This window comes from Dipodomys spectabilis, unplaced genomic scaffold (genome assembly GCF_019054845.1).
Source record: "Dipodomys spectabilis isolate Male_0828 unplaced genomic scaffold, ASM1905484v1 ptg000159l, whole genome shotgun sequence".
Taxonomy (NCBI): Eukaryota; Metazoa; Chordata; class Mammalia; order Rodentia; family Heteromyidae; genus Dipodomys; species Dipodomys spectabilis.
The window spans coordinates 1,909,394-1,932,970 of NW_024870836.1; positions in this window are offsets into that span (position 1 = coordinate 1,909,394).

A 23,577-nucleotide genomic window follows, 5' to 3' on the forward strand; every position below is an offset into this window, starting at 1 on the left:
ATTTTTCATGTCACAATGGCCTTAACGTCACAATGAATTTTTGATTTCCATCAATATTGCTTGCTTGAAACAATGAAATCACAGAATAGGCATTCATAATATGTCTATAATAACACTATGACATATGATGCCATAATACTATGAGATTTAAGTTTAGTAATGTCAAAATGGCATGTCTAATTTTATTGGTCATTAGATTACCATGAGGATCCCAAAGGTTGATGTGTGCTGAGTCCTTCAAAAGGCATAGTGTGCTGAGTCCATTACACAGGGTTCTTTGTCCCATGTCGTTAGCGTGTGCCGTGTGCTGTCATCCCAAAGGGTACTATTTCTGAGTCCTGGAGAGGTAGGTATCCAGGACAATCATACACACACACACACACACACACACATGGAGGGTCACTGTGCACCTGCTTGCTGTGTGGGGTGGATGGAGAAGAATCTCCCACAGCGGTTGGGCCGAGGGGAGATTTGATCCTTCCGCCCTCCCCCCCCCAGGCTGCTGCTGGGGTTTGGAGAAAGCCCTGAGCTGACGTGAGGCTGCTTCTGTCATGGACTTGTAGCATTAGGGCAGTCAGGGCAGCAAAAGGCCAGGATGCGAGGTGTGGCTGAGGTGGGGAGGGGTGTAACCCAGGAGAGGAGAGGGCATGACCGAGGGGCACAAAGCTGCTGCAGCCAGGGACACACAGGGGCTGGCACACTGGCACAGCAGGGAAAGGGAGCAGCCTGGGAGAGAAGTGGGGGCAGAGAGAGAGAGCAGAGGGAAGAGCAGGCACATGCACCAGAGGAGGTGGCATTAATGGCTGGCCTCCGCTACTGTAGGAGCCCGGGCCTGGGCCAGGAGCACAGAGCACACAAAACCAGGACACCAGGCACATCCCTCGCACAACCCCAGGAAGGCTCAGAGGCCAGGTAGGCCCTGAGTCCGAGGCCCCTTCTAAGAGTCATCCAGTGATGTTGCTGCACCCCTGTCCGGCTTACGGCCCTGACCAGGTCCCAGGCCCTGGTCCTCTGCTCTGGGGCCAAGCGTCTGCCATGCCACTGCCATCACTGCCTGCTACACCTGGAACCGAAGCGTACAGCTTATCCCATCAGCACATGACGTCCCCCGATCCCTCTCCCCTCCCCTAGTCCCCCCCTCCCTGCACCCAGACATGCGGGACTACCTCCTCCACTCTTGCGTCCAACCATGCCTCCCCAGCACCAGGCAGGCCAGCCCTGTCTCTGCCACAATTGCAACCCAGGAGTGGGGGGTGTGGCAGTGGATGTCGACCTGGGAATCCCACCTGCATCCCTAGTGGCCAGTGTCACAGGAAATGGGAAGATGCAGGGTTGGGTAAGAAGGAGGTATCATTGATTCTCTGGCCTGGAGCAGTGGGAGCCACACAGCTGCGCATCTGCACCATTCCTCTCCCTGGTGGGAACCTGGTGGCTTTAGTCAGAAGCTGGGAGCAACACATCCACACCTGCCTTCTCAGGTCTTTTCCTTTTTTCTGGGGGTAGTGGGCGTTGGATGCAGAAGATAGGCCCCCTTTGCTGTGTGAGCCCTTGTCCTCTATGCTCAGTCATCTTTTCACCTGAGGAGGGTCCAAGAAAAGTCCACTAGGTATGTGGGGGCACTGGGGTCAGATGGAATGTGAATATCTGGGAGGAACTCACCCCCTCTGACACACATACAACCGGCATTTCCCACCCCCCCCACAGCTGTCGAAAGTATTCACAAGGTGACCACATTTCCTAACTCTGCCAGCATTTGTGGTGCTCCTAGTCCATCCAGTCTCCTTGTCCTACCCAAGAATCTGTCCAGTTACCCAGAAGCATCTGGGCTGGAAGTAGGGAGTCTGTCCATGTATGTAGCCTTTAGGACCCCATCCATTTCCTCAACATTGCCTCCACCCCGCATCAGACACCCCCCTGGGAACCCCATAACTCCCTGCTTGTTTTCAGTCCAGGCTCTGAGGAGCCACCTGTCTGTGGATTCCTTCACCCAGCATCCTGACCTAGGGTTTTGGTGAATGGGGAGTTAAGGCTGGTTGTTCCCTAGGGGAAGGGTCTGGCTCTGGAGAATGGGAGAAGCGGGGTGGTGCTGTGTCATAAGAGTGGTGCTCCCCTTGAGTGGTATCCCTTGGTTCTGACAAGGGAATTGTGAATGAGAACCTGCGTGCTCCAGCTTGTACATTGTCTCAGATGAGGAACCAACAAACTTAGAAGAGGCACTACTGGAAGTGTGTGTGTGTGTGCGTGTGTATGCAGAGACAGAGAGAGAGACAGAGAGAGAGACAGAGAGAGAGACAGAGAGATCTTCTTTCTCCTTGTACAGCCTGATTGTACTCAGGTGAGTGATCATTTGGCAAATTGCAGGTGCTGCATGGAAGAGTCTTCTGTCATCATTCTGGATTTCTGTGTGTGTGTGTGTGTGTGTGTGTGTGTGTGTGTGTGTGTGTGTGTGTGTGTGTGTGTGTGTCTGTTTGTGAGTGTCTGTGTGTGTGTGTGTGTGTGTGTGTGTGTGTGTTGGGAGAGCAGGGAGATGAGAGCAATGAAAATACATTTAAGTCACCATGTCTAAAAACAGCAAAAGCATTTTATTTCTCTTTGTGTGTGTATTTGTTGTTCTTTTTTCATTAATATCAAGTACGAGCCCAGCCACAATTTTTCTTTTCTCCTTCACAGGTTTATGGATCCTTTATGGAAGATTTCAGTAGACATTTTTTCCTACCCTTTCCACCTCTCTCTTTCCCCTTTCCTGTAGCCCACAGTAGCTGCTGGGCCTGCATGGGCCTCGCCTAGGAGACCTGTGTGAACCCGGGCCTAGAATGGACACCTGTCCTTGTATCCCCAGCCAGAAGTTTGGTGAGGCGACTGTGACCACAGCCACACTCTTCCAGCCAGACACCCTGCTCTCGTGTGTATAGTTGGAGCTAATTCTGCCAAACAATTAGGGAACAAGATGGAGCTGTGAAGCTATGAGGTTTTGGGGGCTTGCATATCATGTTACTTGGCAGATGGTTCACCATGACCAATGATGTAGGAACGTAGTTGATGCCATTGAAACCTAGGTAGATGTCTTCGGCCTTCTATACGACTATATATTTATTGATATACTACCATCTTCCTATCCATGCATGGCTATGTTGTCCACCCCTGTGGGTCGATCTCATTGTCTGGTAACTACCTGGCAGCTTCCTGGGCTAGAGATTGCCATGTTGACATACCCATTCATGAATTGTTCTGCTAGGCCTTGAGTTCAGATCTCAGCACTGCCAAAAATTGGATCGTGGTGTAAGAAGCCAAGTGTGACACCAGTTTTCCTTTTCTCTGAAAGTCCTGGGTGTCAGACATGATGGAGAACACGTCTACAAATATAGATACTATGTGATAGGATGCCATCAATATAATAAATGGAATGCATGTTATCACCGTCAATAAAATAAATGGTAAATAAATGAATAAAACAAATACAATAAATAACCACAACAAACAGGATATGGACTGAACATCTATAGGTAAGTACAAATCTTATCTTTACAATGTATATAAATAGTATGTTTCACAGGGCTAGGGCTTGAATTCAGACCTAGGGACCAGGCCTGACTTTCTTATCTTCAAGAATGGTGAGCTTCCCCTTCGTCCACTGTGCTGTAGAGTAACCAAGGCCCTGCGTTCAAATCCAAAAACTTGCAAAAAAAACAGCACCAATTGCAAGCCAGGGAGAAAATATTTTTAAATTATTTATTTATTTGTTTATTATGGTGAAAATAATGTACAGAGAGGTTACAATTACATGGGAAAGATAATAAGTACATTTCTTATCAAGCATTGACGCCTCCTTTTTTCCCCTTCCTATCCCTTCCCATCTCCCCCGACTCCTACCTAATCTTCCCCTTCCCCTACCCCGACCAAAGTTGTAAAGTTCATTTTTCAACATAACATCTTGTATATCTCATTGTTGCAATGGATTCACCTGTATCCCTATTTAAACGATTTGACCCCTGCTTTCACTGTATTTGATGTTGGCATATATATATATTTGTTTTTGCCAAGTAAGGTCTTGAACTCAGGTCATTGCAATTCTGCCTCAGCTTCCATCATTCCATCACCCTAGGAGGGGTCCAGCCACTGGAACAACAGCCGATCCTGGGATTCTAGACCTCCAGGCCTTGTGGGGGGTGGGGGAATGCACAGAAAAGAAGTATTGGGATGGCCTTTTCACATTTTGTGCCATGACCATCTGGGTCTAAATGGCACAGCTCCAAAGTTTAGTTCACCATGCATTGCTAAAGGCTGGTGGGCTATTGGGGAAGCCATAGTCCAACAAGGCAATATAGGCTTAGAGTCGAATCCCAATCATGTCACTTCTGGATGGCAGGAGGTGCTAAGTCACTCGTTCCCATCCATAGGAATAACGATGGAATTTTATCAATGTCACGGTTCAATGAGTTGTTCATGAATGATACTCGTATAAATTTAGAAATCATGATTTCAGTAGGCTTATTGATTTTATTTAATATGAAGCATTAAAAGAATACTATTTCTTACAAGGATGCAATAATTTCAGGACACTGATTTCCTTAATAGATTATTAAGGGTGAAAACAATAATATTAATTACGTGGAGGCATAATAAATACCCAAGAATTGGTAGGAAGGTAGTCTATATAACTGAATACTGGATAGAAATCTCTGGCAATCTATAAAGATATATATTTATTAATGTACTACCATCTGAGTGTCAATCTGTTCTTATTTTCTCAACCCCAAGGGGTCAATCTCAGGACCTGCATACTTTGTGTACGCTCATTTTGCCCCAGGATGGCATGCTGACACTCACCAATTCATGAATTTGGTTCTGTAGGTCATGAATTCAGATGCCAGCACTTCCAAACAATAATCATGGAGTAAGAAGCTGATGGTGACAGATGTTTTCCTTTTCTGGGAAAGTCCTGGGTGTCAGGTATGAAGTGGAAAACATAGGCAGTCCTATATCCTATGTAATCAAAGTAATCAATGTTCTATGTGCCAAAATAATCAATAAAATAAACAGTCAATACACGAACAAAATGAAAAATAAAATGAATAACTACACTGAATGTAATATAGAATCAACATACGTATGTAAATATAAATCATATATATAAAATGTACACGAATGGGATGTTTTCTAGTGTTGAGGATCAGTTTCAGGCCTAAGGAACAGACTTGAATTTCTTGACTTCAGGGAGGTGAGCTTCCCCTTCCCATACAGTGCAACTGAGTTACACAGACCATGAGTTCCAATCCCAGTCCTGGCAGAAAAAAATGGCATCTCTATACTATGTGACGCCCAATTCTTAGGTATTTCATTCTGCCTTCATTAAATGAATGTGATTGTGTAAATGCTTCATAAAGTATTGATTAAAATCGATCAGTGTCCTATAATAGTGTATAATTATATCCTGGAATCATTCAAGAACTGCCCATTCAATCATGACATACATCCCATCCCATTTGTATTCATATGGATATGAATGAGTGTCTTAGGATCTCCTACCATTTGGAGGTGGCAGCACCAGGATTTGAACTGTGGGCTCCAGCTCCCACCACTTAAACCTATGGATAGGGAACTCATCAGTCTGACCAAGAACATCAGCAAGACCAATGATTAGGCAAGCACCAGTGGCTCTCAGCTGTCCTCCTTGATATAAGGCTGTGATAGGAGGATCATGGTCAAAGTCACCCTAGGCAGGAAAGTCCTTGAAACGCCTGTCCAAGTTCAGTGTCAACAAAGCCATAAGTAGAGCCATGTGGTAGATGGCTAGCATTGAGCAAAAGCAGCTCATGGATTATGCCCAGATCCTTAGTTCAAGGTCTGAGACTGGCAACAAACAGTCATACACAACAATCTGTGCAGCCATCAGGCTAAAGCAAGTCACCCTCTTGTGTCCAGCTGAATTGGACAGAGTTTCCTGGGAAAGGGGCTGAGGAGCCGCTGTCATCTTGACTCCACCCATGCAGCCTGCATCACAGGATTCCGACTGCACCCCCATTCTTTCATGGTTCTTTCTGACCAATGGGGTACAAGAATTGTGGCCACTCCCACATTCCATGCTGAGTAGCACCCAGATTCCCTCTGTTGGTTGACACCACTACCAGCAGTTGAGGAAGTTAGAGGTGGCTGAGAGGTGAACAAGAGTCTTGAGGTGACTTTGGAGTGGATTAGGAAACTTACAGCCTAGTCAGTGAGTGGGAGAATAGAGGATTTCCCAGAGCCTGGGAATGTGGCCAGCCCATCTCTCCCATCCTAGTGCTCAGATGTCTTTAACAACAAGACTCTGTGAGAGAGCTGCAGGCAAGAAACAACTGCCAGAACACCAGCAGAAGAATCCTGTCATCAGACCTGCAACATTCAAGAAAACAAAGAACACAAAAAAGGGAGGGATACCCGAGACAAACACCACTGGAGAACGTGATTCAAAGGAGGGTCCAGCCAAAGGTGATGCCAACCCCGGGCCTCCCATGCCTTTAGAGACTGTCACAGCCACCAGGATCCAGAGTGTCAAGGGTCCCGACACCACCAAAGATCTGCAGAGGTGCTACCAACACGTGGTGCCTGCCCTGGAACGCAGCAAAAGAAGAAACCAGGCACTCTGTGCTAAGATCTAACCACTGAATCAGGAAAAGACAGACCTGCAGAATCGTCGGGAGAAAGAGAGGGAGAAGATAGCCCAGGTGCACAAAGCACTGAAAATAGAGCTAGAATCCCACAAGCCACTTATACAGAGGTCGGTTTTGGCAGAAAGCTGTTTACAATCAGCACCAGCCCACATGCAGCACGTGGCCCATGACAGAGTAATGGAGCACAAAGCTGCCTGCAGGCCACATAGCGGCACATGGCAGAGCTGGAGACGGAGGCTTCTGCAGTCACTGCTGCACAGAAGGAGACTGAAATGTTCTTCGAACAGCTGAATGGTGTAACAATTCAGCTTGAGTAAAAGATCAGAAGCTTCTATGACCTAGAGCAAGTGAACACAGAGTTGTAGGAGAAGCTGGAAGTGCTCTGGACATAGAGGAGCAACAGGAATAACAGAATCTGCACGTTCAAACAAGCACTGGCAGGGCATGAGGTACTGAGAAGACTACTGGAAAACCTGAGCTGGATGGCGACAGCAGCGAATCTGGAGACAGACACCTTCGTGGAGGACCTGAGCATTGAGAAGTCCATGTGAAGGAGAAGGCCCGGTGGCTGACCAAGCAAGTGAACCAACTGACAGAAGAGAAGGAGGGAGGGGCTAGGCAGGTGCTGGATTTTGAGAAGGAGCTGGGGGAACTGAGAAGGAAGCTGGCAGAGCCACCGCCCCCCACAGGACTATCTCAGGCCAAGTGGCAGCTGTAGACCCAGGCCTACCACATGCAGATGGAGTTGAAAAACCTGGAAGAACAACTTCACATCCATGTCCAGGAAAACCAGAGGCCCCATCTCCAGAACGCAGAGCAGTGGGAGCAACAGCGGAGACTGGAGAAGAAGGCGGAGGGTTGGCAAGCGATCCCCGAGACCTCATGATACACATGTCTGTGCCCCCCACAGCTAGAAGAACAGCTGGCCTTGCTGTGGGATGCTCTCCACAGGGTGAGCGATGAGAAGGAGGAGTTTGCTAGCATCTTGGACTCTGAGCAGCAGGTGAAGAACCATCTGCAGGAAGAGCTGGACCACTCAGAGAAGAGAGAAGAATGGAAAGAGGCGGATGAGAGAGAGACCCAAGTGGCTTGAGAGCTGCAGGAGTAGCAGGAGCAGTCCCTGGCCCAGCTGCAGGAGCTCAGAGCCACCTGTGAGCATCACATTACCTCCAATGAAGTGCTGAGCTCCAAGAAGTAGGCCCTGCAGCAGCACCTGCAGAGGCAGACCCAGCTGCTGGAGCAGCTTTAGCAAGTGCAGGGCCCGGCCAACTGTGGAGACTAGGTGGTGCCCCCAAAGTGACAGGACACTCTCAAGTGCCTGGAAGTAACCAGAACACAGGACGAGTGCCTGCAGGCCCAGCTGATCTTCCTGGCTTTCCCTGGGGAAGGGAAAGGTGTGAGCCCTGGAGAAGCAAAAGGTGAGGAAGTGACTCCCCCTGATATGCCCATCGCAGAGGATGGGGACATCCCCCAAAGGAAGAGGGATGTGACTCTGCGAGCACTCTTGGAGGCTGAAATCCACGGGGGGAAACTCCTGCCGCAGGAGTGGCAGGCCTGCTGCAGGCACTCAGTCCACCTGACAGCTCAGTGCCAGATAGAGCTGGAGTCAAGGGTACCCTCCCCGTGAGCTGCCACCACAGCATATGTGAGGATGGGAAGTGGGACACTTGGGAGTCCAAAAAGAAAATCTGCTTCATCCACGACCACCTGATGAGGTGGATTTCCATAGTCCAGCAGATGAGCTCCACCATCCATGCAGCCAGCTGTTGACACATATCCACACCGTCCAGGAGTTGCTCCTGGTGTGTAAAGGAGAGATGTTCGTCCTGGATCAACTGTGTTGGGAGAAACCCAAGGGCATGTGCCGGCTGTCCCAGGAGAAGATAGAGAAGAGGAAAGAGCTGCAGGAGCTGCTGTCTCTCCTCTCAAGGGACTCCAGATGTCGGGCCAGTCTGAGCCCCCCCCCATCTGTTCTGTTGCTTTAGAGGCCTCAGGCTCCTGGGTGGGCAAAATGAGGAAGGAGCAGAAAGGTTTTGAAGAATTGCAACTTCAAGACCGTGTGGAAACTGCCAGAGGATAGGTCGGGGTTACCTACCCCATAGAGGACTCTCCCACAGAGCATATCCTGCTGCAGATGTCCCACATCCAGAGCCACCCACAGCTGGCGCACTCAGGCTTGCAGCGCTCTGTCCCTTTTTACTGTAGGCTGATGGGGATGTTGATGCTCTATGTGACATACTGAGTCTCAAAATCCTCCCCAGCCACCGGAACTAGGTGGCCAGGTGGCCTTCTCTAGACCTCTATCTGCCTGGTGATGGGAAGGGTAAACTGGGCTGGGTAGAACAGAGGCTGCTGGGAGGAGGCAAAATTCAAAGAATATCTAATGGTCCATTGGTGACCAGGGAAGAGGCCCATGTTATGCTTATCACAAAGAATAAATTGTTTTCAAAGGTAAACAAAGCCTCCACAAAGATTTGTTCTTCCAGTCATGGGGCTTGAACTCAGGGCCTGGTCACTATCCCTGAGCTCTTTTTGATCAAGACCGGTGCTCTACCAGTTGAGCCCCACATCTCCTTCCAGCTTTTTATGTGTGGAATTGAATTCAAGGCTTCAGGCATGCTAGGCAACCACTCTACCACTGAGCCACGTTCTCAGCTAAGATGATCCCCTACCCCCAAACATATATAGTCATTACTCAGATAAATTGGAAGTAGGGGCTAGGTTGAATATGAAGCAAAAATCTGGTTCACACAGAAATATTCCACTGTCCCCTCTTTGACACCCTTATTTAGTTTCTCTTTTACCATTGAGGGATGAGAGAGGGAGAGGGGAATCCCAAGGGAGGAGTACCAAGAACAGTGGCCCCCTGAGCCCCACAGCCTCCCCCACAAAAGTAGTCCTCCAGATTCTGATCTTACCTAACTAAATGTGGTGTCTACACTGTCTCCCCACCCCTGCAAGGCTCAGGATGAAATAAATGTCAGCCCTGGACTCAGTCCAAACCCAGGGTGGAAGCTCCTAGTCCCAGACCGACTTCTACCTCTGACTGCCCCGAGTTTGGCTGGACCAACCACTCACCACAATGTTGGCGGCCATGATCTCATGGATGGATTCCAGGAAGTAGGTCTATGTCAGAAACAGCAGGGAGAGCAGGGAAGAAGGAGGTGGGTGATTGCTCTGGGATCTTCCTCCTCGGAGCCCTCCCGTCCAACTAGGGCCATGCTGACCTGCAGCATGCCAAGGTCAGGGGGTGAGACAAGATGGAGAAGCACAGGTACTGCTTTATCTTGGTGCACTTGAAAATTCCAATTATATTCGGCCCATGTCAATCCCAGAGCCAACATACAATGCCTCTCCTTGTTGTTGTTTTCCATGAGCGCTCTCCCTGAGCTCTTCTTCTCAAGGCTGGCACTCTACTACTGGAGCTACAGGGTGACTTCTTGTTTCTGATGTTTCAGCAAGGACAAGAGTTTCACACACTTTCTTGTCCAGGCTGGCTAGGCACCACGATCCTCCAGATCTCAGGTTCTTGAGTAGCTAGGATGACAGGTGTGAGCCACCAGTGCCCAGAATGGGATGCCTTTTAAAAGCATCTTGGCAAACCTGCAAAAGGAGCCCCAAAGGGCCTGGATAGACCACGACCCAATCAAGGAGCTAGGATGAGAGAATGCTGACTTTCTAGCCATTCTGTTCCCCAAAATTAAAGATGCCAAGTGGTGTTGTGTGCATTAAACTCTTAGGCCAACAGCCACCAGGATTAATGGGGAAAAAGCATAGAATATCCAAATATTGCAGTGTAGAAATCTCTGATTTGCATGCACATGGTGTGTGTGTGTGTGTGTATGTGTGTGTGTGTGTGTGTGTGTGTGTGTGTGTGTGTTTGTGTTTGTGTTTACCGGGGCTTGAACTTAGAGCCTAGTTGGTAAACTTTAGCCTGTTTGCACAAAGTTGGTGCTCTACCACTAGAACTATAGTAGCTCTACTTCCTAGCTTTTTGGTGATTCATTGGAGATAAGAGTCTTCTCAGGCTAGCTTTGAATCTTGATTGATCCTCCAGTGTCTGCCTTGAGGAGCTAGGATTATAGGCATGAGCCACTGGCAACCAGCTGCATGGATGTCTTTTCATAGTCTCTTCTGTTCTAACACTATCTACTTAATCGGGCCTAGATCTCTGGCCTCTACATCAGCTCCCAGCAGCCCCTGGCTGTGTGGAGAACATAAAGCTCAAACCTGTCAATGCATCCTATTTCTTTGTCCTCAGGGGAAGGAATGTTTCCTCTGAAACCTGGAGGGGTAGAGGTAAGGGTAGAGGTAGGTGGGATAGCTGTAGATGGGTGCTCATCTAGAAGACAACCATGGCCAGATGCTAATGGCTCATGCTCTTATATTCCTAGCTTCCTCAGGAGGCTAAGATCTGAGGATTGACATTCAGAGGCAACCCAGCAAGAAATATCTGTGAGACTGTCCTCTCCCAAAAACCACCTGAAAGCTGGAAGAAAAGCTCTGGCTCAAGTGGTACAGTGCTATCCTTGAATGAAAAAACTGAAGGACAGAACCGGGCCCTGAGTTCAAGTCCTACTACCAAGATGCACTCATGCACACACACACACACACAAACACACACACACACACACACATACACACACACACACACACACACAGAGGAAGGTGATAATGATAAGCGGAGCTAGAACTGGGGGCAGTCCTGAGGCATAATCATAGTAAACTCTTAAACCATATCAGTGGTTTTTCCCTAAGTCCTTCTTGGGTTGAGGGGTCTGGGCCATGGCAGTAAGTTCCATGGAACCTGTGCCTCCATCTAAGCACTTGGGAGGAAAGCAGGGTTCCGAGCCCTGGGACTCCTGGGATATAGCGTTTATTACAAACAGCAGCCAGCCGGCTCTGGATTCCTGAGCCTACAAGTCTTTCATGAGCCCAACTCAACACTGCCCAAGGTGTGCCTGACAAATTCGCATTCTTGTGATATCCATGTGAGCTGTCATTAACTGTTCTACCACTCCTGGAAAAGAACCGTGGTCTGAGACATAGATTTAGTGCTCAGATCCACACTGCTCTCATGATAGAAGTCATTCTGATGACCTCCATGTCACAAGGCTCGATCCTTCTTTGGTACTGTGGCCCACTCTGTATGCAAAGGCATCCAAGGAGGCTGCTCTCAAGACTTGTAGGACACCTAGACATTAGGAGACCCTCAGAAGCCCACTGGAAAATACTCTGCTTAGAGCCACAGCATGAGGTCAAAGCAGGCCAGGTATTAGTCATAGGGCTCGAAATTGGGTCTGATACCTTGACATCATGCCTTAAGCAAATACCATCTGTGTTTCCCAGGATTGTCTGTGCAATGCTATTTCAGATATCTCCACATCCTAGCATCTAGGGTTCCCAGGACTGTCTGGCTGGAATAGGTCAAGGGTTGCAGAACTGAGATGGGGTCTTCAGTAAAATGGAGTTGCATAGGTTCCTCAACACCAGTTGCACACACCAGCCCAGGCAAAGCCTTCGTGGGTTCAGTTCTTAAATGGCAGTGAAGGATGCTTTGTTCAAGCTGCCTGCTCAGACTTAGTATTCTTTGAGGGCTTGTTCCAGCTTGCCCAGGTTGGGGGGCTGGGCATGGGCAACCTGCTGAAAGCCCATCATCCAGGCCCTGTCGCTGAGCTCCCTTTTGCTCAAGGGTAGTGCTCTGCAACTTGAACCACTCAGGGATTTTGTTTGTTTATTTGTTTCATTTTCCTGTGATCTCTTAAGAAATACAAGTGTCTCGAACTTTCCTGCCCAGGCTGAATTCAAATTGGCATCTCAGCCTTCTGAGGAGCTAGGATCACAGGCAGGAACCACTGACAACCTGGCTTACTTTTCTTCTTGTTTTTCTTTTTTTTTCGTTACAATCTGAAATCTTAACGGTGTCGTTCCAATGGTTTGCATTCGAAGAAAACTTCCCAGGCCTGGAATTCGAATGCTAGGACTGCCACTCACAAATGGAGGGAGATCCTGCAAACTCATTCCTATTCATGTGAATGCTAATGGAATGTTTTAAAAGTAATAATTAAATTTGCAATTAATTCACGACTCTATTTTAGAATGCCATACAAATATTATTGAATTTATATCTTCCATTCTAGCACCATGGTATGATTAAAGATATTGACTGATATTTTATTAATGCTTTTGTAAGTATTCAACGATGATTCTTCATTAAATGGAGGTATAATTTAATAACTAATAATTGGTAATTATATATATATATATATAACAATAATATCTTCATATTCCCTCTGTATACATATATATAGACATATATATATATGTGTATATATATATATATATGTGTGTATATATATATATATATATATACATATATATATATATATATATAGGGCACTATTGTGGCTTGATTATAGGTCCTCAGAACTTCCTTGCAGCTCAGGTGGCCGGAGGCTGGTGTTCTGAGACTGTGACCCCATTTATGAATTGGGCATTGTAGGCCATGAGTTGAAATCCCAGCATGGCCAAAAATTTATTCATGGAGTAAGAAGCCAATTTTGACATATTTTTTTTCCTTCTCTGTGAAAGTCTTGGGTCTCAGTATATGTGATGTGATGCAATAAAATAAATGTTATACGTACAACAATACTAAATAAATAAGAGTAATAAATGTCATATGGAGTAACCCATATGACATAGATCTAATATATGAGTACTATATTTTATAGTGCTGGGGCTTCAATTCAGGCCCTTGAAAATTGTATGAATTGCTTGTCTTCAAGGACGGTGATCTTCCCCTTCACTCACAGTGCCTCAGAATTCCCCAGAGCCTGAGTTTAAATCCCAAGCTTGCCAGATAAATGGTGCAAATGCCAAGCCAGGGCCTTATTATTATTATTATTATTATTATGTTTTGGGCCAAGCACCGGGCTTGAACTCAGGTCTTGGTATCTCTGCCACAGCCGATCCTGGGATCCTAGGTCCCAAGTTCAAATTTCAGTGCTGGCAAAAATAAAAATAAAAAGGAGAAGGATAAAACTGAGAAGTTCAAGCAGGTGGTTTTACTTTTTTTTTCCTTTGCCTTGTGACCATCCTGGGTCTAAATGACAATGCCCAGAAATTGTACATGACCTTACATGGCTGATATTTGGATGGCTATTAGGGAAGCCAAGCTGAAACTGGCAACTTAAGCCTGGAGATCGAATCCTGGACTGCCAGGATGACAGGAGATTCTAAGAAACACTTTCCAATATACATCTGTATGAATGGAATGTTGTAAAAGTAACAATTGCATTAGTATTTAGTGTACTATTATATTATGAAATTATACACAATTATACTACATTGACTAATTTTCAATTAATACTTCATTATGTATTCAATCATGATGCTTAAAAAGGAAGGAATAATTTAATTGCCAGTAATTGGTAGTAATATTGTATATGCAATTTCATAATATAGAGACATCTCAAGTTATTTACATTTACGTCTATCTATCTATCTATCTATCTATCTATCTATCTATCTATCTATCTATCTATCTATCTACAAATCTAAACTTTTATCGGTTTATACACTTGTCACTACTGGGACTGAGTCATAGAGTGCTCGCCTCGTATGTACAGAGCCCTGGGTTCGATTTCTCACTACTGTGTGCATAGAAAAATCCAGAAGTTGTGCTGTCGTTCAAGCAGTTGAGCACTAGCTTTGAGCATAAAAGATTAAGGACTGTGACTAGACCATTACTCAAGACCCAAGACTGGCACCAAAACAAAAACAAAAACAAGGAAAAGATAGAATGTTCTGATTGCAACTATTAAGGATAGGGTTGCAAATACCTCATCACAGAGCAAGCAGTGCTAGTGCTGACAGCTGCCATCTAACCTGACTTAGCCACAGGTAAACCAGTGCAACCCAGCTCCACAGAACCGGATGCTACTGGCTTGCTTACCTCTGTCATCCAAGATACTCAGGGGCTGAAGTCTGACACTGGTGGGTTTAAAACCCAGCCCTGTCAGGATGTCTGTGAAACTCTGAGCTGTGGCTCAAAGTGGTAGAGCTCTAGTCTTGAGCAAAAGATCTTAGGACAGTACCCCTAAACTTTCAGTGCAATCCCCATGGCTGATGCCCTCCTCCCCAAAAACCCCATCCCTCTAAAATCTAAATTTGGACTGTTTGTGACGTGTTTCTGAAAGATTGGTGATACTGATGAAAGCACCCTAATTTAATGACAGCATGTAGGATACAGCTATGTGATGAGTCCTTCATGAGGTGTTGTGTGTTGAGTCATTCATGCGGTGTATTTTTTCATCTGGTTCAAGTAAGATGATTGTGCAGATGAGAAATTTGTGGCTCAGATATGTCTCCCTGTCAGGGACAAAATTATGTATGTACCTAACTAGTGAGTTGTCACCTGCAGACAATTGTTTTGGTTTAAGTTTCTCAGTCATGAATCTTGAACTCAGGACCTAGCCACTGACACTTACCTGTTGTGATCATGGCTAGTGCCTTACCACGTGGAGCCAAGAACACCCTTGCAACACAGTGTTAGGATCTAGGCGTGTATTAGCTAAGGTCTGTCATCCTGCCTACTCAGGAAGCTGAGATCTGATGATCTGGGTTCAAAACTGTCCCAGACACAAATGGTCCCATGAGACTTTTATCTCCTATTCACCATTTAGAAACTTGAAGTGGAAGCCTTGCTCCTGTCATCCTAGCTAATCAGGTGGCAGAGATCTGAGGATCACGGTCCAAAATCAGCCTGGGCAGAAAATTCCTTGAGACGCTTCTCTCCAGTGACCCACCAAAAACCTCAAGGGGTGCTGTAGCTCAAGCAATTGGCTTTAGCTGAAGAGCTCAAGGACAGCACCCAGGCCTAGATTTCAATTCTTCCAATTTCCAAGAAAAGAAAGAAAGAAACCTGAAGTGGTGTACTGAGAATGTGTCTTAGGGGTAGAGTGTTTTCCATGAATCAATCCCTGGGTTTGATTCCTTAGCACCCCATCACTAGAAAAAAGCCTGAAGTGGCTGTGTTGCTCAAGTGGTAAAATGCTATCCTTGTACAGGAGAAACTCAGTTAGAGTGCTCAGGTCCTGAGTTCAAGCTCCAGGACAAGTCAATGAACACACACACATGTACACACACGCACACACAGATGCCAGAAGTGAAGCTGTGACACCAAATGGTAAAGAACTGAGCTTCTATTCTGAGCTCATGTTCAGCACCCAGGTCCTGTGTTCAACCCTGAAACACAGCCACCCAGGGCCCAACTAGGAGAGGTCAAAGGTTTCAAAATCTGATGAGCTTCACCAGTCCTAGATGACAAGAACCATTGTGATATTACACATGTGCTTAGATTTAGCAAGCTTCCAGAAACCTAGGGAGGCAACATTGCCAATAATGAAATCATTAAGTTCAGCTCCCTAGTTGTCTGTCAGAATGACCCTTGACTTAATTGTAGCAGGTTATTTTAACACTGGAACATAGTCTAAGAAAGACAGGATAAGTGCAGGGAACTTGGCCTGCCATGGGAGGTGGCACAGATAAAGACTTCCTGTCAAAACAGCACTGGGGAGAGAGATAGCTGGAGGTACAAAGAGGCCTTTTTCTCCTGGCCTTCAGAGCCTGCCCACACTCTTCCTCATTAATTGCCTGGAAGGAGTTTTTTGTTAAACAGCAGTACAGGAGTGAGGCCTTTTGTCTGCCTGTTCCAACAATGAGGCAGACTTCCTCGAACAGTCCCCGGTGAGGAGAAAACCTCAGGCTACAATGGGAACAGTAAGGGGAGGCCCGGAACATGCACTGTCTTGAAAGCACTTTCTGTGTTATGAAATCATTCTATTCAAAGCAAATTTCCTAGCTGGATGCCTTTCATCATAGGGACTCTGGACCTTCACTGATAGAAATACATGCATACATACATGGGGAGACATAGAGTTACTGGCTTTTTTTTGGCTGTTCCGGGGGTTGTACTATGAGCCTAGGCACTGTCCCTGAGCTCCTTTTGCTCCAGGATAGTGTTCTGCCCTTGAGCCATAGCCCCATTCATGGGGATTTTGTATTCCTGTGATCCCTCAGAAATGAGAATGTGGTGGACTTTCCTGTCCTGGCTGAATTCAAACCGGCATTCCCTACCTCTCAGCCTCCTGAAGAACTAGGATTACAGGCAGGATCTGCTTACACTTGAGTTTCTTTTCTTCTCATTGTTTTCTTTCATCTTGACAATCTGAAATTTTCACAGTGTAATTCTAATGGTTTGCATTTCAAAGTAAACTACCCAGGTCTGTAGTTCAAAGGCCAGGACGGCCACCTACAAATGGCGGGATATCTTGAGAAAATCATTCCTATCTATAGGAATGCTTACTGGAATGTTATAAAAGTAACAATTAAATTTGCAGTTATTTCATGATTCTCTTATGCAATGCCACCAAAAAGTATTGGATTATGTCTTCCATTTTAGCACAATGGTATGATATTCCTAATTAAGGAATACTGACTACTTTTACATTAATGTTTTAATAAATATTCAACCATGATACTTCATTAAGTGGAAGCATAATTCAATAACTAACAATTCATAATATATATATAATTTAATATCCTTACATTGCCTCTCTCATATATATAGCAAAATACACATCTGTCTATCTATCTATCTATCTATCTATCTATCTATCTATCTATCTATCTATCTATCTATCTATCTATCTATCTATCTATCTATCTATCTATCTATCTATCTATCTATGTATCCACCACTGCTATTACTTGATCGCAGGTCCTCAGAACTGGCTGGCAGCTCAGTTTGCCAAAGGCTTTTGTTCTACAACTGACCCATTCATGAACTGGCATTGTGGGCTGTGAGTTCAAGTCCCAGCACGGCCAAAAGTTTATATGTGGAGTCAGAAGCCAATTTTGACACATTTTTTTCCCTTCTGGGTGAAAGTCCTGGGTCTCAGTATGATGTATAATCCATATGCAAATAAATCCATGTGATAAGATGTAATAAATGAAATAAATGTTATATATGTAATAATACTAAATAAAATAAATAAAAAATAAATAAGGGTAACAAATGTCATATGGAGTAAACCTATGTATGTAAATAGATCTCATGTATGAATATTATTTTTTACAGTGCTGAGGCTTGAATTCAGTCCCTGGAAACTGGTCTGAAATTCTTATCTTCAATGACGGTGTTTCCCCTTCCCCACAGTGCCACAGAATTACACAGACCTTGAGTTCAAATCCCAGGCCTGGCAGAAAAATGATGCAAATTCCAAGCCAGAGTCTTAAATTTTGACCAGGAACATGCACTGTCTTGAAAGCACTCTCTGTTCTATGGCATCATTCTATTCAAAGCAAATGTCTTAGCTGCGTGCCTTTCTTCATAACAACTCTGTATGTTTACTGATAGAAATACATGCATACATACATAGACACATGGAGTTACTGGCTCTTTTTTATTTTTGTTGCAGGTTCTGAGACTTGACCTGTGAGCCTAGACATTGTCCCTGAGATCCTTTTTCACAAGGTAGCACTTTATTGTGCCTTAATCCATGATACATCATTAAATTGAGGCATAATTTAATACCTAATACCTAATAATTTAACACCTAATAATTATTAGTATTACATTACATATAATTTAATAATATACAAACATCTCACATTCTATAAATATATTTATATATTTAAATATACAGTGGAATATACATACACATCTCTCTCTCTCTCTCTCTCTCTCTCTCTCTCTCTCTCTCTATATATATATATATATATATATATATACCTATTTATATATTGGCCATTCCTGGGGCTAGAACTCAGGTCCTGGGAACTGCCTGGCAGTGAATTTGTTTGAGACTGCTGTGCTTTCAATGACCCCTTGATTAATTGGGCATTCCATGCCCTGAGTTCAAATCCCAGCAGTGCCGAAGGCAATAAGTGAGTAAGAAGCCAATATTGTCCTGTTTTCCTTTTTGTGGAAATATTGTGTCCTAGGTACAATATGTAATATCTATGCAAATACATATATATGATATATATTATACATGTATATAAATATTATTTTTGCCAGTTCTGGGGCTGGAATTCACACCCTAGGAAATGCTCCTGAAGTTTTTTTCTTCCAGGAGCTTAGCTTCCACTTCATCCAGAGCACAATAGAGTTATCCAGTCCCTGAGTTCAAATCCCAGGTCTGACAGATAAAATGGCCCAAATTCCTAGCCAGGACCTTAACTTTATTGGGGGCACAGGCATGGGGCTTGAATTTAGGTCGTCACAACTCTGCCTCAGCCTTGATTACCCTAGGCTGGGGTGCTGCTTTTACACCTACAGATGATCCAGGGATCCTAGGACCAGAGTTCAACTCCCAGCTTTGGCAAAAAAACAAACCAACCAAAGTGGAAGAGAAAAAACCAGGAAGTTTTACACAACAGTTTTATCTTTGTTTCCTTAGCACTGTGACCATCTTGGGTCTTAATGACTCGGCTTGAAAATTGTAGGAGACCTTGCATGGCTGAAGGCTGGTGGGCTGTCAGTGAAGCCTGAGCCCAACCAAGAAACCTAGGCCCTGAGTTCAGTCCTGGGACTGCCACCTACAGGGCTGAAGATCCTAGAGAACTCATTCCTATCTATAGGAACAATAATAGAATGTTTGTAATATACTAATTAAATTACTAATCAGCTAGTCATTCTAGTATAAGATTATATGAAATAAATATAGGTCATTGATTAATTTAATTAATACTTTGTGAAGTCTCCTGCTGTGATTAATTAATGGAGGCATAATTTTAGACTAAACAATTTTTAGTAATAGAATGTATAATAATAAGTTATGGACGTCATCTTTATATAGAATTATACATTAGAATCTATATAAATATCTATCTGTCTCTCTATAAATTTATTTATAGATGTATATACAGATGTAAATACTCACACACACACACACACACACACACACACACTAGAATCTACACATCTATCTGTTTATATATTGGCCACTCCTAGGGCTTGATCTCAGTTCCTCAAATTTGCCCTACATCTTCATTTGCATCAGACTGGTGTGCTAACATTGACCCATTCATGAAGTGGGCCTTCTAGGCCCGAAGTTCAATCACAGAACTGCCAAAAACTTAATCCTGATGGAAGAAGCCAAGTGTCCCACTTGTTTTCCTTATCAGTGAAAGTGCTGGGTCTAAGGAATGATGTATAATACATAGGCAAATCTGTGTCCTATGTAATAGGATATAAAAAACGTTATACATGTAACCATACTCTCTAAAATATATAATAAATAAATAAAACACAAAATAAAATGAATAACTACACTAACTGCCATATGCAGTAAACATGTGTATGTAAATATAAATCTTGTATTTAAAATGTATACGAATATTATTTTTTGAGTGCAAGGGCTTGAATTCAGCCACTGGGAACAGGCTTGAATTTCTTGTTTTCCAGCTGGGTGAGCTTCCCCTTCCCCCACAGTGCTGCAGATTTACCCAAACCCTGAGTTCAAATCCCAGGCCTGGCAGAAAAATGGTGTGAATTCCAAGCCAAGGAGCCTCATAATTTTTAAAATATTTTTAATGTATGTCTGTATCTGTCTGTCTGTCTGTCTGTATGTGTGTGTGTATTTTTATTTTGTCAAGGACAGGGCTTGAACTCAGGGCATGGCAACTCTGCCTCAGCTTTGATCACTCTAGGCTGGGTTGCAGCCACGGGACACACAGCCGAACCAGGGTCCTCAAAGGCTTACAAGAAAAAATAAAATAAAATGACACAGGAAAAAAAAAAAAAAAAGGCAACATTTTTCTTTTCAAGGTGACCATCTTGGGTCTGAATGACACAGCTGAAAAGTGTTGGTAACCTGGCATTGCTGAAGTCTGGTGGGCTTCCAGGGAAGCCATAGGCCAACATGGCAAAATAGGCTCTGTGTTCGAAGCCTGGTCCTGACCCCTAGGGAGATCCTAAGAGTCTCGTTCCTATTCACAGGAACACCGATGGAGGGTTACGAATGTCATGGTTGAATTTGCTGTTCCTGAATGATACTACTATAAAATTAGAGACTGATTTTAGGAGACCGATGGATTTTAATTAATATTTTTTGACACATTAAGAGAATACTATTAATTACATGGATGCAATAGTTTAAGGACAGTGGTTAAGTTAATTAATAATTCATTAAGTGGGCTGGGAAGGTGGCTCAGTGGTAGAACGCTTGCCTTGCATGCCTGAGACCCTGGGTTCGATTCCTCAGCACCACATAAACAAAAAGAAAAAAGCCGGAAGTGGCGCTGTGGCTCAAGTGGTAGAGCGCTAGCCTTGAGCTGAAGAGCTGAGGGATAGCACCCAGGCCCAGAGTTCAGGCCCCACGACTGGACCAAAAAAAAAAAAATAATTCATTAAGTATGAAAACAATAATGTTAATTACATGGAGGCATAATAAATACCCCAAAATTGGTAGGAATGTAGCCTATATAACTAAATAATATATAGACATCTCTGGCACTCTATAAATATCTATATCTCTTTGTGTACCACCATCTGCATGTCAGGCTGTTCTTATTTTATCAACGCTTGGGGCTTAATCTCAGGTGCTGGGAACTGCTTGTCAGCTCCATATGCCCCAGGCTGGCATGCTGACACTCACCCATTCATGAATTGCGCCTTGTAGGCTGTGAGTTCTGGTGCCAGCACTCACAAAAATTGAATTGTGCAGTAAGAAGCCCATGGTGACACGTTTTCCTTTTCTGTAAAAGTCCTGGGTGTCAGGTGTAAATTTCATACATAGGGAAATCTATATCCTATGTAATAAATGCAGTAAATATTCCATGCATAATAGCAGTCAATGAAATAAATGGTAAATAAGTCAAACAAAAAAATAAAATGAATAGCTACACTAAGCACAATTTGGAGTCAACATACGAGGCAGGATGTCAGGGACTGGGGACCACCTGGCAGCTGAATTGGCTAGAGGCTGCTTTGCTGGCAGTCACCCATTCATGAATTGATCTTGTTAGGCCGTGGGTTTAGATCTTAGCACTGCCAAAAATGTAATCTTGGAATGAGAAGCCGAATGTGACACATGTTTTCCTTTTCTGTGAAAGTGCTCAGTGTTAGGTAGGATGTATAATTCGTGTGCAAATCTATATGCTATGTAATAGGGTGTAATAAAGGTAAAAAAATGTCAGAGGTGGAAGGATTGTCACGACAATAAATGATAAACATTGAATTAGTGAATCATACTAGGATAAAATTAGACACAATAAGTATAGGATGTACATTAAATTTAATTAATATTTTATTAAGCATTAACAGAATAAAAATTACATGGAGACATAATTAAATATCTAATAACTGGTAGTAACACATGATGCATAATTCAATATTATATAGACATGTGTCTCATTCTATGAAATATTAGTTATATACATATATGATAAACAATACTGATATTGAATAATTATTAATTAATGCTTTATTAATTGTTAACTGGGACACATCATTAAATGGAGATATAATTTAATACCTAAGAATTGGTACTAATATTATCTATAATTTAATAATATGCATACATCTCTCTTTTTGTGTCTATAATATTCATATACAGCAATGTCTATCTATTTATACCTTGTTCACTCCTGGGACTCGGTGGTTCAGTGCTCACCTAGTAAGCATGAAGCCCTGTGTTCAATTCTTCAGTGCCACATAAATAGAAAACCCAGAAGTTCTGCTGTCTTTCAACCAATTTAGTGCTAGCCTTGATCACAAATGCTTAGGGACAGTGTATAAGCTATTACTCAAGCCCCAGGACTGCAACCAAAAAAAGGTAGGATGTTCTAACTGCAATTATAGAAGGACAGAACTTCAAATACCTCATTACAGAGCAAGCTAGGAGTATGGTGCTGACAGCTGCCACCTAACCTGACTTAGCCACATGTAAACCACTGCAACCCAGCTCCATGGGTTACCCATGTCATCCTGGCTTATGCCCGTCATCTTAGCTCCTCAGGGTGTTTAAACCCCAGTCCTGGCAGGATGTCTGCGAGACACTTCAAAATGTGGCTCCAAGTCGTAGAGCTCTAGCCTTGAGCAAATGTTATTAGAACAGTATCCCCATGCTTTCAGTTCAAGCCCCATGACTACCTCCCCCAAGAAAAAAACCACCCCACTAAACCATTAGATGTGAACTTGTATGATTTGTGGAATTTTCCACAAAGAATGGTAATATTGATTAAACACCCTAATTCTAATGACAGCTTGTGGAATAGAGTTATGTGCTGAGTCCTTCACAGGGTGCAGTGTGCTGATACCTGCATTGGGTGCTGGGTATTAAGTCTTTCACAAGATGCTGGGTGCTGAGTCCTGCAAAGAGTGGCATGTACTGTGTCTTTCACAGGGTGCATTCTTACATTGTGCCCTTGTAAGGGATCCACAACTGAGATGATTATGCATACAATAATATTGAAGCTCAGATATGTCCCAATGACAGGGACAAAATTATGTATTACTGAAGACTAATGAGTTGTCTTCTGTGGACAAATGTTTTCTTTTTTTTTTCTGTCATGAACCTTGAACTCAAAGCCTAGGTGCTGACACTTACCTCTTGGGCTCATGGCTAGCACTTCACCACGTGGAGCCATGGACCCCCTTGCAGCAGAGGCCATGGCCAAGGGGTCAGTAGCTGGTCTGTCATGCTGCCTTCTCAGGAACCTGAGATCTGAAGATCTGGGTTCCAAAATATCCCAGACACAAAAGGTCCCATGAGACTATTATCTCCAATTCACCACTAAGAACCTGAAGTGGAAGCAGGGTGCTTGTGGCTCATGCTGGTCATCCTAGCTACTCAGGAAAATGAGATCTGAGGATCATGGTTCAAATCTAGCCTGGGCAGGAAAGTCCTTGAGACACTTA